The sequence below is a fragment of the Schistocerca nitens genome, chromosome 3 (assembly GCF_023898315.1).
Source record: "Schistocerca nitens isolate TAMUIC-IGC-003100 chromosome 3, iqSchNite1.1, whole genome shotgun sequence".
NCBI lineage: Eukaryota > Metazoa > Arthropoda > Insecta > Orthoptera > Acrididae > Schistocerca > Schistocerca nitens.
Genome location: NC_064616.1, coordinates 275,226,420 through 275,243,317, shown reverse-complemented (window position 1 = coordinate 275,243,317; position 16,898 = coordinate 275,226,420). Strand labels below are relative to the sequence as shown.

The 16,898-nt window shown below is 43.8% G+C and overlaps 1 protein-coding gene across 3 annotated transcripts in view; it reads right to left on the bottom strand.

Moving 5' to 3' along the window:
* The window catches only part of LOC126248243 (ribosomal protein S6 kinase 2 beta), a 634,112-nt gene that overhangs the window by 609,839 nt on the left and 7,375 nt on the right, over nucleotides 1-16,898 (bottom strand). The gene's annotated exons all lie outside the window — the stretch shown is intronic.

Sequence of the window (16,898 nt, the reverse complement as noted above, 5' to 3'; positions counted from 1 at the left end):
GAAGCTGGGCTACGGTCCCGCACACCGTTAGGCCGTCTTCCGCTCACGCCCCAACATCGTGCAGCCCGCCTCCAGTGGTGTCGCGACAGGCGTGAATCGAGGGACGAATGGAGACGTGTCGTCTTCAGCGATGAGAGTCGCTTCTGCCTTGGTGCCAATGATGGTCGTATGCGTGTTTGGCGCCGTGCAGGTGAGCGCCACAATCAGGACTGCATACGACCGAGGCACACAGGGCCAACACCCGGCATCATGGTGTGGGGAGCGATCTCCTACACTGGCCGTACACCACTGGTGATCGTCGAGGGGACACTGAATAGTGCACGGTACATCCAAACCGTCATCGAACCCATCGTTCTACCATTCCTAGACCGGCAAGGGAACTTGCTGTTCCAACTGGACAGTGCACGTCCGCATGTATCCCGTGCCACCCAACGTGCTCTAGAAGGTGTAAGTCAACTACCCTGGCCAGCAAGATCTCCGGATCTGTCCCCCATTGAGCATGTTTGGGACTGGATGAAGCGTCGTCTCACGCGGTCTGCACGTCCAGCACGAACGCTGGTCCAACTGAGGCGCCAGGTGGAAATGGCATGGCAAGCCGTTCCACAGGACTACATCCAGCGTCTCTACGATCGTCTCCATGGGAGAATAGCAGCCTGCATTGCTGCGAAAGGTGGATATACACTGTACTAGTGCCGACATTGTGCATGCTCTGTTGCCTGTGTCTATGTGCCTGTGGTTCTGTCAGTGTGATCATGTGATGTATCTGACCCCAGGAATGTGTCAATAAAGTTTCCCCTTCCTGGGACAATGAATTCACGGTGTTCTTATTTCAATTTTCAGGAGTGTATTAGGCGCAACAGTCGTACTAATGTATTACTAAATTTTTACACTTTTTCCCTCTCTTCAGGAAAACATATTTGTTTATATGAGGAAACGTAGAAAACCTGGATTACCCTTACGTGGTAGATGTACATTATTTAGTGCTACGGCAGAGTTTACTGACGTACAAGGATTGTTTATAACACCGTTGCAAACTTCACGAGCGTGCATTTTACGCAGGAACAACGGTCCAGTCCTGCATTCATTTACGGGAGAACGCGAAGCAGTTATTATATGCTTCACAGCATCTGGCTGAGAGAGCAGAATTTATCTTAATTACGGCATGCATTCCCTAGCACTGTAACCTCAGAACATTGCAGCCGGACTCTGGCAAGCATCATTTTGCGTGCAAAGGCGGATTTGTACGTCATCTGTTAATTTCTGGAAATGCTATACGGTGTCACGGCATTTTTAAAGAGTACATCCGTTAGACTATTCAGAAGCTAAGCTTATTGAAAAACTTAAAAAAAAAACACCAAAGCCCAGGTAGCGAGTACGGAGAATACAGCTCGCAGCAGCTGAAGAAGACAAGGACTGGGTCGGTTGTCAAAATATTGTGCACAAAATGGAATCGATACATCGGCTGCACTCCCGCTATAACACTATTAACCACGCCGAAGAAAAAAAAGTGAGAGATTACTATTTCACTTTGGACTACCTTCAGACCACACTGTGTAACTCAGTTATAGTACACCCGTTGCACGTCTGTTCCTCACACTTCTTCCGATCAATATTTCTTCGTACTTATTTTATTCCAGAAGCCCCTACGGTTTATAACTGAATCTTTACAGGAAGTTCCTATTATTGTCTGTCTTCTGTAACGTTGACCATATGTCTCTCCATACTAAGTCCACTTGCACTTCACGTTTTTATGGCGTTCTACCAAATACAGCATCGATCTGGTAACTTGCTCAACGGAAATAAATTCTGTTTGCTTGTCTGCAGAACAGTATTACTTATTTTACTCACACTATCGGCAACATTCTGTATGTGTTTTCAACTCTATTCCCCAACTTAATTTATACTGTTCTTAGATTAATGAGGACCAAAGATTTAGCTGAATGATTTTCCTTTTTTTCTTTTCTACCTCCTCCAGTTTTTATAAAAAAAAATTAAGCCACGTTAACAGGTACTGCCAATGTATATGCTTTGAAGATGAATCGCCGTATCCGCGCCAAATATGGAAACATATCTATTTGCTCTTAGGGAACCTGGAAATAAATCAACTTTAATTTTGAAATTTTGTCGAATGATAAACTACATTGTTACACAGGAATATGTACTTTGACCTACATGACAACAGCTGGAAAGAAACAATATACAACGAAACGAGATTTGCGTCAAGGTATCATAGTTTAAGTTCTAACATGTCGACATATGAACGCAAAAATATCCTACTACTATCATTTGATATTTATGGTTTCGTTTGTTAAAAAAATTTCTGATAACCATATACGTAAAATTATATGTGGGGATTTTTAATTAGAAGGAGAACCAACCAGCAATTTTATTTAAATCTTATTTACGGAGACACCGTGGCGTTAACAAACGAGCCGTATGAAGACTGATGTTTGAAGTCTACAACGGGTCACAGTGTTTTTAAATACTGTATTAAAAACATAACTACTGTTAGCTGCATCTTTCAGTAAACTAGGATAAGCAGAATATTTCTCGATCGGACAGTGGAGTACCTTATTTAGGTCAAAATTCATGTATCTATCGACAGAGTCCCGTTTTTGGCCAATGCACCACATGCAACATTTTGCCTGCGAATGCATTCCCTCCCTTCAGGGCGATTCTGCGAAGTCTCAAATACATTAACCTACAGTTTTCACAAACTCTTCAAATCCCTTTGCTTCTCCACCTAAAAAGCGCCATTGTCGTCAAGTTCGTTGTTCTGAAAGAAATGATTTTTACGTTCTGCAATTCACGTTTTCGTTAAATATTGTTCTTTTTCGTACAATGAACAAAAGACTTTCGAAGTACTCGCCAATTATTGTTCTGCTCTTCATTAAGTGATTTACAGGGAGAACGCATTTCGCAACCCAGGATACGCTGGCCATAACCTTTCCAGGATATAATACCTATTTCGCCTTTCTGATAGTGCACGGCCACCTTCTTACATCTGCTAATTCGCTCTTGACCCACGTAGGCGCCCATATAATGCATATCGCAGTCGTTCTTCATACATGCCTATGATGTCACATAATAAACTTTTAATAGCCGATCACAGAATGCCTTATTGTGTGCCGTTTTCCTCTGTGGTTACAATTTTTTGAGTCCTTTGCGTGTGGATAACCTTTAGGAGAAGTAAGACCACGTCTGAACTCACAAGGGGAGGCCGCCAACTGTGAAATTCAGATTCGATTCATACTGCGCATAATAAAAGCTCATGGCCAGAGGTGTAATGTGGCAAAGCACCAAGATGCACTTCTCAGCCGTTGTCGAGAAAATCGACAGTTAAAAGAAACCGTTGCGGTGAAATACTCTCTACGATTTATAATTTCCTACAGCGTCGTGGCGCAGCGGTAAGCGCTCGGGTTCGTAATCCGAAGGTCGCCGGATCGAATCTCGCGCCAGGCAACTTTTTTAGTATTTGTTTTTTGTAATTCAAATATATATATATATATATATATATATATATATATATATATTCGATCCGGCGACCTTCGGATTACGAACCCGAGCGCTTACCGCTGCGCCACGACGCTGTAGGAAATTATAAAGCGTAGAGAGTGTTTCACCGCAACGGTTTCTTTTAACTGTGGATTTTCTCGACAACGGCTGAGAAGTGCATCTTGGTGCTTTGCCACATTACACCTCTGGCCATGAGCTTTTATTATGCGCAGTATGAATCGAATCTGAATTTCACAATTGACGGCCTCCCCTTGTCAGCCATTAAGATCTGAACTTTTGAAAATTAAGAAACAGACTCCTTACAAAGTGCGAAAACTTTAAATTATGGTAGTCCGAAACAAAGAATTCTACGGCACGGTATGCTCTCTTATCAGTCTGAACGAAACACGCACAATACATATACTTCAAAAAGCCCTAGAAAATGAAGCCGACACTTAATTGACAATCGTCACTTTACGAGTCTTCTGCCTTACCCCTCTAATTCTTATAGCACACTTACAAAAACAGCATTAAGTTTACGAGTGTCACCTGCGAATAAATCCACGTGACATCAAGACACACGGGCAATGACTCCCTGACAGATTCTGTTGGGGCTTGTATGCTTAGGGTTGCTGGACGAAAGACTCCGCGAGGGTGCGTACTGGAGACTTAACGAACGACAGGCACTTCCGTTGAACGAGCAGTGCTGCTCTGGCGGAAACGTGTCGCCCGTACCCGGAAGTCGGAAGAGAGAGGGGAGGGGAGGGGCAAGCCTTTTCATCAAGATGAAGCCCACGCGACCAGAGCACTCTGTTAACAACCCTATGTCCCGCCTCTACGCATTCAACGCTAACATAATTAAAATTAAGTCAGACACCAAATTCCTAGCTCACGTCCTGACAGATTGTACGAGGTACATTCAAGTTCTCAGGCCTCCGATTTTTTTTCTCCGGACTGGAAAGAGATAGAAACATGCGCACTGTTTTAAAATGAGGCCGCATTCATTGTCAATACGTCCCAGAGATGGCAGCACCGTACGGCAGATGGAATTTTACCACCAGCGGCGAGAATGAGAACTGTTTTAAATACTTAAAATGGCGACGTTTTCCTTACTTGAACAGCGTGCAATCATTCGTTTTCTGAATTTGCGTGGTGTGAAACCAATTGAAATTCATCGACAGTTTAAGGAGACATGTGGTGATGGAGTTATGGATGTGTCGAAAGTGCGTTCGTGGGTGCAACAGTTTAATGAAGGCAGAACATCGTGTGACAACAAACCGAAACAACCTCTGCTCGCAAAAGCCGGTCTGACGACATAATCGAGAAAGTGGAGAGAATTGTTTTGGGGGATCGCCGAATGACTGTTGAACAGATCGCCTCCAGTGTTGGCATTTCTGTGGGTTCTGTGCACACAATCCTGCATGACGACCTGAAAATGCGAAAAGTGTCATCCAGGTGGGTGCAACGAATGCTAACAGACGACCACATGACTGCCCGTGTGGCATGTTGCCAAGCAATTTTGACGCGCAACGACAGCATGAATGGGACTTTATTTTCGTCGGTTGTGACAATGGATGAGACGTGGATGCCATTTTTCAATCCAGAAACAAAGCGCCAGTCAGCTCAATGGAAGCACACAGATTCACCGCCACCAAAAAAATTTCGGGTAACGGCCAGTGCTGAAAAAATGGTGTCCATGTTCTGGGACAGCGAGGGCGTAATCCTTACCCATTGCGTTCCAAAGGGAACTACGGTAACAGGTGCATCCTACGAAAATGTTTTTAAGAACGAATTCCTTCTTGCACTGCAACGAAAACGTCCGGGAAGGGCTGCGCGTGTGCTGTTTCACCAAGACAACGCACCCGCACATCGAGCTAACGTTACGCAACAGTTTCTTCGTGATAACTTTGAAGTGATTCCTCATGCTCCCTACTCACCTGACCTGGCTCCTAGTGACTTTTGGCTTTTTCCAACAATGAAAGACACTCTCCGTGGCCGCACATTCACCAGCCGTGCTGCTATTGCCTCAGCGATTTTCCAGTGGTCAAAACAGACTCCTAAAGAAGCCTTCGCCGCTGCCATGGAATCATGGCGTCAGCGTTGTGAAAAATGTGTACGTCTGCAGGGCGATTACGTCGAGAATTAACGACAGTTTCATCGATTTCGGGTGAGTAGTTAATTAGAAAAAAAAATCGGAGGCCTTAGAACTTGAATGCACCTCGTGGCTCGTCGGAAATCATTACCTACTCCACGCGTAAGGAAAAATTTAGCCTTCGCCTGCAATATGTTAGGAAAAACACGAGAAGTATGTTTGTAACGTATAGATCTTTATCACTCCGTGATCGAAAGTAATAAGATGCTTTACCTTAATTATTTCGGTAAGTAAGACAACGTGTGTGTTACATTGATGGCGCACACAATATTTCCCTCAGGGTCCAAATACTACTAATGTCTCAATTGGAACAGCAACTGCAAAATGTGCATAACTGCACCCTATTACATATGTAGGAGGATGACCGAAACAGTTCCTGCAAAAAGTAACTAATAAATGTTTCCCCTTCTGTTCAGAGACACAGCGGTTCAAATTCTGTCAGCCTTCCTGTGCAGTCCAGAAATATAAGGACGCTTATATGCGATTTAATTTTGATATCGGTCAATGAAGGTAACAAGGGAACCGCGCCTATTCGTCATCTAATTGTTACAAATTTGTGGTATAAGCAGAGCTTAGCCAGAAATGAAAATGATGACCTAGCTTTCAGAAAATACCATTTTTGGGCGGGGCGGGAGAGATATGAGAGCCTTACATTGATCAGCCAGAACATTATGACCACCGACCTACTATCGATATAAACCCGCCCAGGCGATATCAGCGTCATCTGGCCAGGGATGAATGCTAGTCGACACACAGACGGTGCATGTAATATCAATGAGCATGCTGTCCATGTGTAGACTGGGGAAGGCGCGCGATATAGCTTAGTTTGACCGAGAGATTGTAATGGCCCGGAGGCTCGGCACAAGCATTTCGCAAACCACACGACTTGTCTGGTGTTGGAGGAGGGCTGTGGTGTTTTCAACACGTGGCGAAACCAAGGTGAAACCACGTCCAGACGTCGTGGGTTTGGGCGGCCACACCTGAGCACAGATGACTGACGTCGTAGGCTGGGCAAACTGGTGAAACAGGACAGGCAACTAACTGTGGCGGAACTAAAATCAGGCATAATGCTGGGCAGAGTACAAGTGTGTGTGAATACACAGTGTACCGGGATCTCCTAACGATGGGCTTTCGCAGCCTACGATCCACGCATGTGCCAATGTTAACACCACGCCATCGGCAACTACGATTGAAATGGGCACGTGATCGTCGGCACTGGATGCAGTGGCACAACGTTGAATGGTCTGGTGAATTCCAGTATCTTCTTCATGCAAAGGAAGCGCGCGAATCGGTCGTCCGCCAGAGGAATAGCTCCTTACACCTGTACTGCTGCACGGAGACAAGCTGGCACAGGCTCTCGTATTATGTTCTGGGGAACGTGGGCATCATGACGGCCAAGAAGTATCGTACACCGGTTGTAGACCACGTACATCTCCTCATGACGTCCCGACGGCAGTGGCATTTTTCAACAAGATAATGCGCCGTGTCACAAGGCCAGGAATGTGATGAGTTGTTTAAGAAACACAGTGGCGACTTCCAATTGATGTGCTGCTGCTGCTGCTGCTGCTGCCGCCCCCCCCCCCCCCCCAACTCACCAGATCTGAACCCGATCGAACACATCTACGAGTGACTGAGCGTGGCGTCAGAGCTCATCACCCCCTCCCCGGAATTAACGAGAATACTAGCGTAAGCAGATGTAGTGCCAACTCCGTCCAGCGACCTACCACGGCCTCACTGCTTCCATGCCACCACGCGTCGCCGCTGATATCCGTGCCGAAGGTGGACATATCGGCTATTATGCAGGTGGTCTTAATGTTGTCGCTGATCAGTGTACGTTAGTGTAGTACCCAGGCAGCGCTTGGAGCAGCGTAAAGAGCACAGAACGGTAACAGCGAGGTGGCGTAGTGGTGAGCACACTGGACTCGCATTCGGGAGGACGACGGTTCAAACCCGCATCCGGCCATCCTGATTTAAGTTTTCCGTGATTTCCCTAAATCGCTTCAGGCAACTGCCGGATGGGTACTTTGAAACGGCACGGCCGGCTGCCTTCCCGATTCTTCTCTAATCCGATGGAACCGATGATCTCGCTGTTCCGTCCCCTCCCCGAAATCAACCAACCAACAACGGTAATACGAGGGTCGTGGGATCGAGTCCCTCTGGAGAAACGAGTTTCTCTTTATTTTGTTCTTTTACGCTATTTACACTGCAAATAAAACTAAATAATGCTGAATATATGGTATTATTAATATTTTCATAAACAGCATGGAAAGTAAACGCATAGACAAATGTGGCATTGCAAATAAATTTCGAGGAATGGATTATAAGACGTTCACGAAGACTTCGTATATAAAGTTACTTTCATTATTTTACAACTGATTTACAGGTGTTGGGGTGTTATTCGCAGTAAAAACAGGAGAAGCAGTGATTTTCTCGGCACTATGCACACGTTGTAAGCGTCGCATTTTTACAATTACCTTTTTTTGAAGTGTCTACAAAAAAAGGCACTTCGTTTACATTTATAAAGGGTTCTCCCTCACCGCACAGTTTGGCAGCAAACCACGCCAAATATTGGCGAGGATAGCTGGTGATGGACAATGCAATGTATTTTGATGCAGTCTTCTCGGGATGTGGTTTCTTTTGAATCTTTTTGATTAAATTCTTTACACGACCATAAAAGCAGACTTTGCATGGTTCCACTAGCTGAATGCGTTGGGGGGGGGGGGGGGGGGGAGGGATGGAGGAGGAGGAATCACTTGAGTATGCACGATGGCAATCCTTATTCATCTCGAAAAATCGTGCCTTACAACTGCAGATTTGTTTGCCCTCCCACGCGTCAGTTGACGGAGTTAATTTATTCTCCTGCATGTAGGGCTTCATCATATCAGTTTGTATAAGGTGGTTTTAAGTTTCCCAGCTTTTGATAGAGTTATGACGACATTCCTATGTATTCCCGTGTACTCATCCACCGTATTTTTAAAACCTCGCTCCCAGATATTCCATACTCTCTTATACGCATACATAGACGGTTGGCAATTTTGTCGAAAGGTTATACCATACTGTGCTGTATGCGAGCTGTTTACTTTGTTCATATTCAGTTGTTTCACGAGAATTACTTTTGCCTCTCGATGGTCCAGGGTTTGATTATAGGTCAATTGGTACTGGCAACCTCGAAAGACAACATACGAACCTAAATATTGTATTATACCTGACGTTAAAAACAGTACTTTGATTGACATCGATGAATGAGAATTCTCGACTTATCTCTTTGATCGGACGTTTTAGTTACAATCCCTTCTTGGGAAATTTGCAGACACCTTGCAGACGCTGTACGTACGATACTTTTTTGTAAATTATTTTCAATCCCAAATTTTCCTTTTCCTTTCCTTTTCATGACTTTTATGAATATATCAATAAATACAATACACTGAGCAATTTTAAACGTGACTGGCAGCAGCAACTGTAAATAGATTTTTAATACACGGGGTGATTTTTTCCACCGTGTACAAACTCTAGTGACTGATTAATGAGCGGACTCGGAACAAAAAAGGTTTAATGAACTTATGGCCGAAAATGTGTAGTTTTCATGCTAGAGATCATTTATTTTATCATACATTGTTACAGAGGCTGGGGTCTAATACGCGCTGTACCACGCAACCACAGTTACAGTATGTGTTGGAAATGGTTTCCATGTGCCTCAACGCATGCTTGTACGCGCTGTAACATGTTCTGTCCCACAAGTTCACATCGGCCAGGCTTCATCTGAAAAGTATCAAAGGCAGCATGAATATGCTGCTACAGTGTCTCCACATCTGGAATGGGCTCTGCATACGCGACACATTTCAGATGGCCCCAAAACCAGAAATCGCACGCGTTGAGCTCTGGTGAACGAGCAGGCCATGCAATTGGACCCCCTCGTCCGATCCATCTACAAGAGAAGACACGATGGAGATGCGTTCGGACGTGAACGGCTAAGAGGGCTGGAGCACCATCATGCAGCAGCCACATAAGCCTTCGAATCATCAATGGCATTTCTTCCAGCAGGGGAGGCAAAAACCCGCGAGAAACGCCGATAGTTCCGGACTGTTAAACGACGTGGAAGGAAGACTGGTTCCAAAATACGGTTGCCAATTATCCCGGTCCACATATTCCGGCTGCACCGATGCTGATGATTTGCTGTCACCATAATCATGGGGGTTCTGCATACTATCCCATAGATGACTTATGAAAGTGGAGGATACCACTCCACGTAAAGGTGGCCTCATCTGTGAATAGGATGGATGACACAAATCCCGGAATCGTGGTTGCCTGCTGAAGAAAACACTGACAAAAATGCTCCCGATGTGGAAAGTCTGTCGCTAGTAAGCCTTGCACACGCTACAAGTGATAAGGATAGTAACAATTATCATGGAGAATGTTCCACACGGTCGTCTGGCTTAACTTGTACTGGTAGGCCAGCTAACTGGTATTGACACGGCGGTCGCCTTCCACAGTGTTAATCACATTTTCCTCCAAGTCTGGTGTCCTAACATTTCGGGTACGTCCTTCATGATTTCCTGCTTCGTGAAACGACCCTGTCTCAGGAAACGGCGAAACACTGTTGTAAACAATGAATGCTGTAGTGGTTGTCGGCGGGGATAGGTCTCCTGATACAACCTTACTGCCCGCCGCCCGCTGCCATTTGCCTTCCCGTGAATAAACACCATGTCGGCAATCTCTCCATTCTAATACAGAACCATTGTGTACAACGCTGTATCACATCCACTACAAGGTGAGTCAGCAACAGAAGTAAATCGGACACAACATTACCAATTACTATGGCAGAAGAGGTCGCCAGGGCACGACGTATGAGGAACAGTACCACCCTCTAAGAAGAAACCATGCATACTCTTAACTGTGGCTGCATGGTACACCGCGTATCTGACCGCAGTCACTGTAACAAAGTATGACTGAATGAATGGTCTCTAGCATGGAAACCATGTATTTCCGGGCATTAGTTCATTAGACCTCCTCTGTTCCACATCCTCTCGTCGATAACCCCTATACAGTTTATACATGGTAGAAGAAATCACCCTGTATAATGTATACAGCTAACCGGTTGCACAAGATAATGAACATTTAGATTAAACTTATGCAACCGGTTGACTGTATATTTTATATATTGAAAACAATACACTGAGCATTACTTCAGTCAATTTTCATTCGAAGTAACGTAAAAAAAGAATGATGGACTCGAACCTACTACCCTCTACCGTTCTGTACTCTTTCCACTGCGCCAACTGCTGCCTGAAACTACGCTTACATAAATGGTTCATGTCCCGCACAGCTCGCACCAAAATTCCTGTTTTTTTTTTTCCTAAACTCTCGGCCACCTGGAGCTTTCACTTTTGTCACTCATTTCTGATCAAGTCCTCCATATACCATAAATCGAACGAAATCGGCGGTAACGAGTAGGCAGCGTAGCGTGCCCTTGGAAGTGATCGACGTCCTATCGATATTTGAACACGCGACATTTAAACGCCTGGTATATGTGGGTGAAACTTACAGGGTGGGAATTGTTGAACAACATGAAATAAAATCGTCCTAACTTCTGAACGGTTTGGTTTAGCGACGAAGCCCACTTTCATTTGGATGGGTTCGTCAATAAGCGAAACTGGTGTATTTAGGGGACTGGGAATCTGTATTTCGCGATCGAGAAGTCTCTTCACCCTCAAGGGATGACTGCATAGTGCGCAATGTCCAGTCACGGAATAATCTGCGCGATATTCGTCCAGGCATGCAAGACGGAGATCGACACCATCTAAGCAGGAGAGTGTTTTATGTCCTGGAAGAGCACTTTGGGGACCGCATTTAGCTCTGGGGTTCCAAGAGGCCACTGACATGGGCCTCGATTGGCCGTCATGTTCTCCAGATCTCAACACATGCGACTCGTTTTTGTGGGGCTATATTAAAGACAAGATATCAGCAATAACCCCAAAACCATTGCTGAGCTGAAAACAGCCATTCAGGGGTCATCGACAGCATCGATGATCAGACACTTCAGCGGATCATGCACAATTTCGCTATTCGTCTGCGCCAAATCATCGCCAAGAATGGCAGGCATATCGAACATGACATAACTTAAATCCGAATATCTATAGTGACGTTTACACTTTGAATAACGGGTTTGCACGCCGTAGTTTGTAGCTAATTTACTTTTATTCATATAGGTCAATGACTGTCACCCTGTATCATCAACGTGTTCATCGTGAACAATTTAACAACAGTAGGCAAAATCTGTTTGAGAATGGGTCGAAAAGCAACAAAATATATAGTCTCTGCAGAATAGAGTTTTGACCAAGGCATTATTTGTGGAGAGAGAGTAAAACGTTTTTCCAGTGCCGATAGGCTAACTAGTCTATAAATGAATCTTTTATTTATACGTAGCATAGGATTAAAGTCAGATAATTTTTTTTTTTGTGAAGAACTGCCAAGAATACAATACACACGCGCGTATAATAATTAACATAGCTGCTGCTCTATAGTATGAGGGCAATTTTAACCTAACAGGAGGCATGAAAGTATGAAACTGCGATAATTTAAACAGCAGGAACTGTTACTAAAATACATCTACGTAGAAACGGTTACCTGTTGGTGTATAACCTTCAATAAAACAGATTGCAGCAGTACGCTGTTACCTGTTACGTAGCGCCTGGTGCTTCAGAAGCCGACGGGAAACACTATAAAAGTAAACAAAAGAAGAGAGAGCTACTCTTGTTCTCTTCGAAAGAACCCGATAAGAGCTTTGAAAGAGTCCGCGTGGGTGGAATCAATGATGCCCGTCGACGATCGCACGCCGGAGTAAATAAACAGGGAGACTAAAAGTGTCGGAATGTCAGAGAGCGGGAGCGTTCACAAAATTCCGATATACTACTACTGACGCCGTTAGCTACGAGAACTGAGAAGGGACAAGCTCAGCGTTAGTCTAAAATCGCCGTGGAGCCTAATTTAGGTTACCAAAATCTCTAACTATCAATTCTAGGAAACATCAGAAGATTTTCTTCAGCAAATAACCGCAGATACTTTCCTCCCCATTTACTGTCCAGTTGAGTTATTGATCTGGTCTTAACGACTCTGTCGACGGACGACTGTGTAAAGAATAATTGTCGCTCTCAGGATGGCTGGAGAGGTTTGTATGGGCGCCGCTGTCATGATGAGACAACATTGGTTGTTTTATGCTTTGTATCATCACGTCACAAATGAGAGTACAGATATTAATTTACTTGCGTCTCAAATGACCGGTATGTGCCTGAAACGGTTCATGAAATACACTTGGAATCTGTATCAGGACGTTCATGTGCTTTTATTCGACATGCTGTACCAAAAATAGGTAGGTTGGTTGGTAGGGGGGAGGGGACCAAACCGCGAGGTCATCGGTCCCATCAGACTTTGAAGGATGGGGAAGAAATTTGGTGGTGCCCTTTGAAAGGAACCATCCCGGCATTTCCTGCGGACAACCTAAATCAGGATGGCCAGACGCGGGTTTGAACCGTCGTCCTCCCGAATGCGAGACCAGTGTGCTAACCATTGCGCCATCTCACTCGGTTACCAAAAAGAAAAGCAGCTTACCAACATACTTTCAGTGTCACTATAAGACTCTGTTGTGAATTTCAACTACTCAACCACGATATAGTTATATGGATGCAGTGAACTATATGCGATTACTTGTTTTAAGGAAGTACACAATTTTATCTTCTGGTGAGGACTGTGAATGCACTAACATTTTTCCCGAGACAGTCACAATAACGTTTTCAGATAACTGGTTTCGACATTCTCATACGGCCTCCTAAGAACCATGTGCTACACAGGACCACCATGGGCGACAAAGCATGGTTCCTTGTGTTGCAGCTTCAGGTGTTATACACTTCGTACCTGAAAACCTAACTGTGATTGTGTTAGAAAATAAAAATCAAGTTAACAATTTGTTTTAAGTACAAGAGAACATTAACTCAGTACCACGTACCAAGCAATAATTAACTACCGCAAGAAGATACAGATTCTAAATCAATAAACACTTTGTTCAACCCATCGTACAGTGCACAGAGACGACAACTTCGTGTGCCTCAATGATTTGGTTCAAGTCTCACTCAGTTCGACGTCACACAGTTTTAACTCTGAGTCCGAGTCGCATATCATTTCTGGAGAGTGGTGGCCAGGTTAAAGGTAGACTGAAAAAATCCGTGAACGAGTGGGATTCCACACCGCGACCTTTGTTTCCAAGCACGCGCTTTGCCGCCACACCGCCAGACGCGACACAGCTACGTTTGCTACCTAACAATATGAGTCCCCCCTTGCACTAATGACGAATGATACAACAAGAAACTATGTATCCCTAGGAGCCCCAATTTCTTCTCACAACGTTTCCGTTATCCATACGACATTCGATAAAGTCAGCACAACTGTTTTAAAGTCTACCCCGAAGACCGATTCTCTACATTTACCCAACAAGAAAAAATGTCGCCTCCACTGCAGTGATTGCCACTTTTAAGCTCCCTGAGCATTTCTGTATGATATATACCGACGTGTTATAGCGCTGAAAGCGCGTGCCAGAGTTCCTGAGACGTCAGTCTGGCCTTTTTTTTTTTAGCAAGGGCGCCAGACATAGGAGTATTACTCTAAAATAGATCACACTAACGTTGTATGCAGCTTTCTTCATGAATGTAAAGCACTTTCACAGAATCATAACAATTCTAAGTCTTCCGTAGTTCTGATTTCAGGTGTTCGTTCCCTTTCAAATCGCTATGTATGATTTTTGTATTTATTTTAATTGCCTCTGTCGACTTTTGACTTCCTTCCTAGTTTACACATACGTATTAGGACGACTTAAGCGGCTACAGTCTAAAACAAATGTTTTAATTTTGTCTTTCAGTCGAAACAATCGTTTCATAACTTCATCGCTGAACTAGAAAGTTACAGAGGATCAGCAGTTAAATGTGTGAATGAACAAAAATAGAAAACATTGTCATTTTTCTTCGTTCTACGATGAACATTCTTAGGTGTACTTAGTTGCTGCCATCAAGAATAGTAAGTTACTGGAAAGGATAACCCGTAATATAAACGCATCTCGCAGTCACATTTTCATTCAGTTCTTTTAATTTCGTCATTACACACTAAGGTACCAACGTCGACAGGCAGATACGACGTACCTGGAGGATTGTGTGTAGTTACCTGTGTACTGGTGGGTTACCAAGCTCATGACCACATAGGAAAGGCTTTACAATAAGCTTTCTTGAAATTAAAGTAGTGACTGACTTGCAGCTTACTTCAGTAGTCCCCCCAGATAAGCGCATAAAGTAGACTAATGAAATAAATTATTTTGGAACTTCTGTTGAGTAAGATTTGTGAAACGCCTGTTAACTGATTTCTCGGAAATTAGCAGGTAAGATTTCTACTAATGATACGACGCTCAAGCTCTTCCCCTTATCAGCATAGAGCTCAAGTGTAGCCTACAGTGATTGTAGCCACGACACGCTCAAGAGCTGCCGTAGTCGAATTTTCAAACTTAGTACGCTTTACAGCAATAGACACGATTCCAAAACGCATCTCTCTTTAATTATAAATATGAAGATACGAAAAGAACCATGGAGCAGACAAAGCTCATTCCTGGAAAGTAAATAAACATAGCTAATGCATCAAACACACATGACTCTCAGAAACTGTGCGTCTCGTGCAGCATGCATAAGCAAAGCAGCTGTGCAACTTTTAAAACTACTTGTCTCTTAATTGCATCGGCTTAGAAGCGGTAAACAATGGCACAGTACAATAATTAACTATATATATACACACATACGGATTATGGGAGTTCATCACCGACAAAAGCCTAACAACAACCCGTAAGTATTTCTCGCACAAACTGTATGTGTAAACGTAGCAACTTCTGGGTGTGCGTTTCAAGTCACGTCTTATTTACATTTATTCGCGCTTCCAGTTACAGATCTTTGTAAAGGAAGTACAGTCACTCGTGACATCGAATACGTGATGAACTCGGAAAGTAGTTGTAAATAACATCGCCAAGGAAGAAATGATTTGCTTATAAAGAAAAGGAAACTGAAGAAAACATTAAGAGCACAAAAAATTGAATGCGTACAAAGTAGAAAATAGGGGCATTTCCAAGTTAAAGAGAGTACGCCATGCAAAAAAAAGATGCAATTGTCGTTACTTTCAAAAATATACTTAAACCAACCAGGAACACACAACCACTCAACCAAAACCCTTACTCCGCAAAAAAAAAAAAAAAAAAAAAAAAAAAAAAAAAAAAAAAAAAAAAAACAAAAATCAGGAAACTCCTTGCTCAAAACTTTTTCGCTGACCAGCAAGGACGCGATTTTGAAATTGTGTAATATCATTGTATCTTTAACGCTTAATATTTTCAAACTACAGAAATTTTCTCCGAACACGTCGCATGTTAAGAGAGCATCAAAAGGTGATCAGAGGAAATGATTTTTCCAGCACAAGCGTTCGTTTCGCCATTCCGAATACCACCGTTCGGTAATGGAAACATACTACCATATCACTTTGCACTCAATCACGTACATATCAAACTGCACCCCCTGATGCCGAAGTCGTGCTGTGTGTATGAAATCTTAACTGCCTGCGTAAAAACCTGACGATTACCTCCTCGCCTGCGTACTTGGCTGGCTGGAGAACATTTTTCCACACAAAAGACATAATTCGGCGCCAACCCCCCCCCCCTCTTTTCCCCCTCATAAGTTTCACGTGCCTGTTTTCGCTACTAATATCTTACGACGCACTGTATAAAAAAAAATCTTGTCCTTGTCGCTTGGGCCATAAACCGGCCCTGCCTTCATATGCACTAAATACGAGGTGTGGCTAGAAAAAAAACCGGACTAGTACTGGTGAAACAATAAAACGAATGCAATAAGGCTGAAATTCGCGTGGCCTGTCACGTGACTCTCGCTCCGCCTACTGCTCGAGTTTCATCTGCCTCCTGCACTCAGTCTGCCCGTGGCGTCTGTTTTAAGTAGTTGACGTTTTGACTGTGCGTCGGAAAATGTTGAGTGTACAGAAAGAACAGCGTGTTAACATCAAATTTTGTTTCAAACTAGGAAAATCTGCAAGTGAAACGTTTGTAATGTTACAACAAGTGTACGGCGATGATTGTTTATCGCGAACACAAGTGTTTGAGTGGTTTAAACGATTTAAAGATGGCCGCGAAGACACCAGTGATGACACTCGCACTGGCAGACCATTGTCA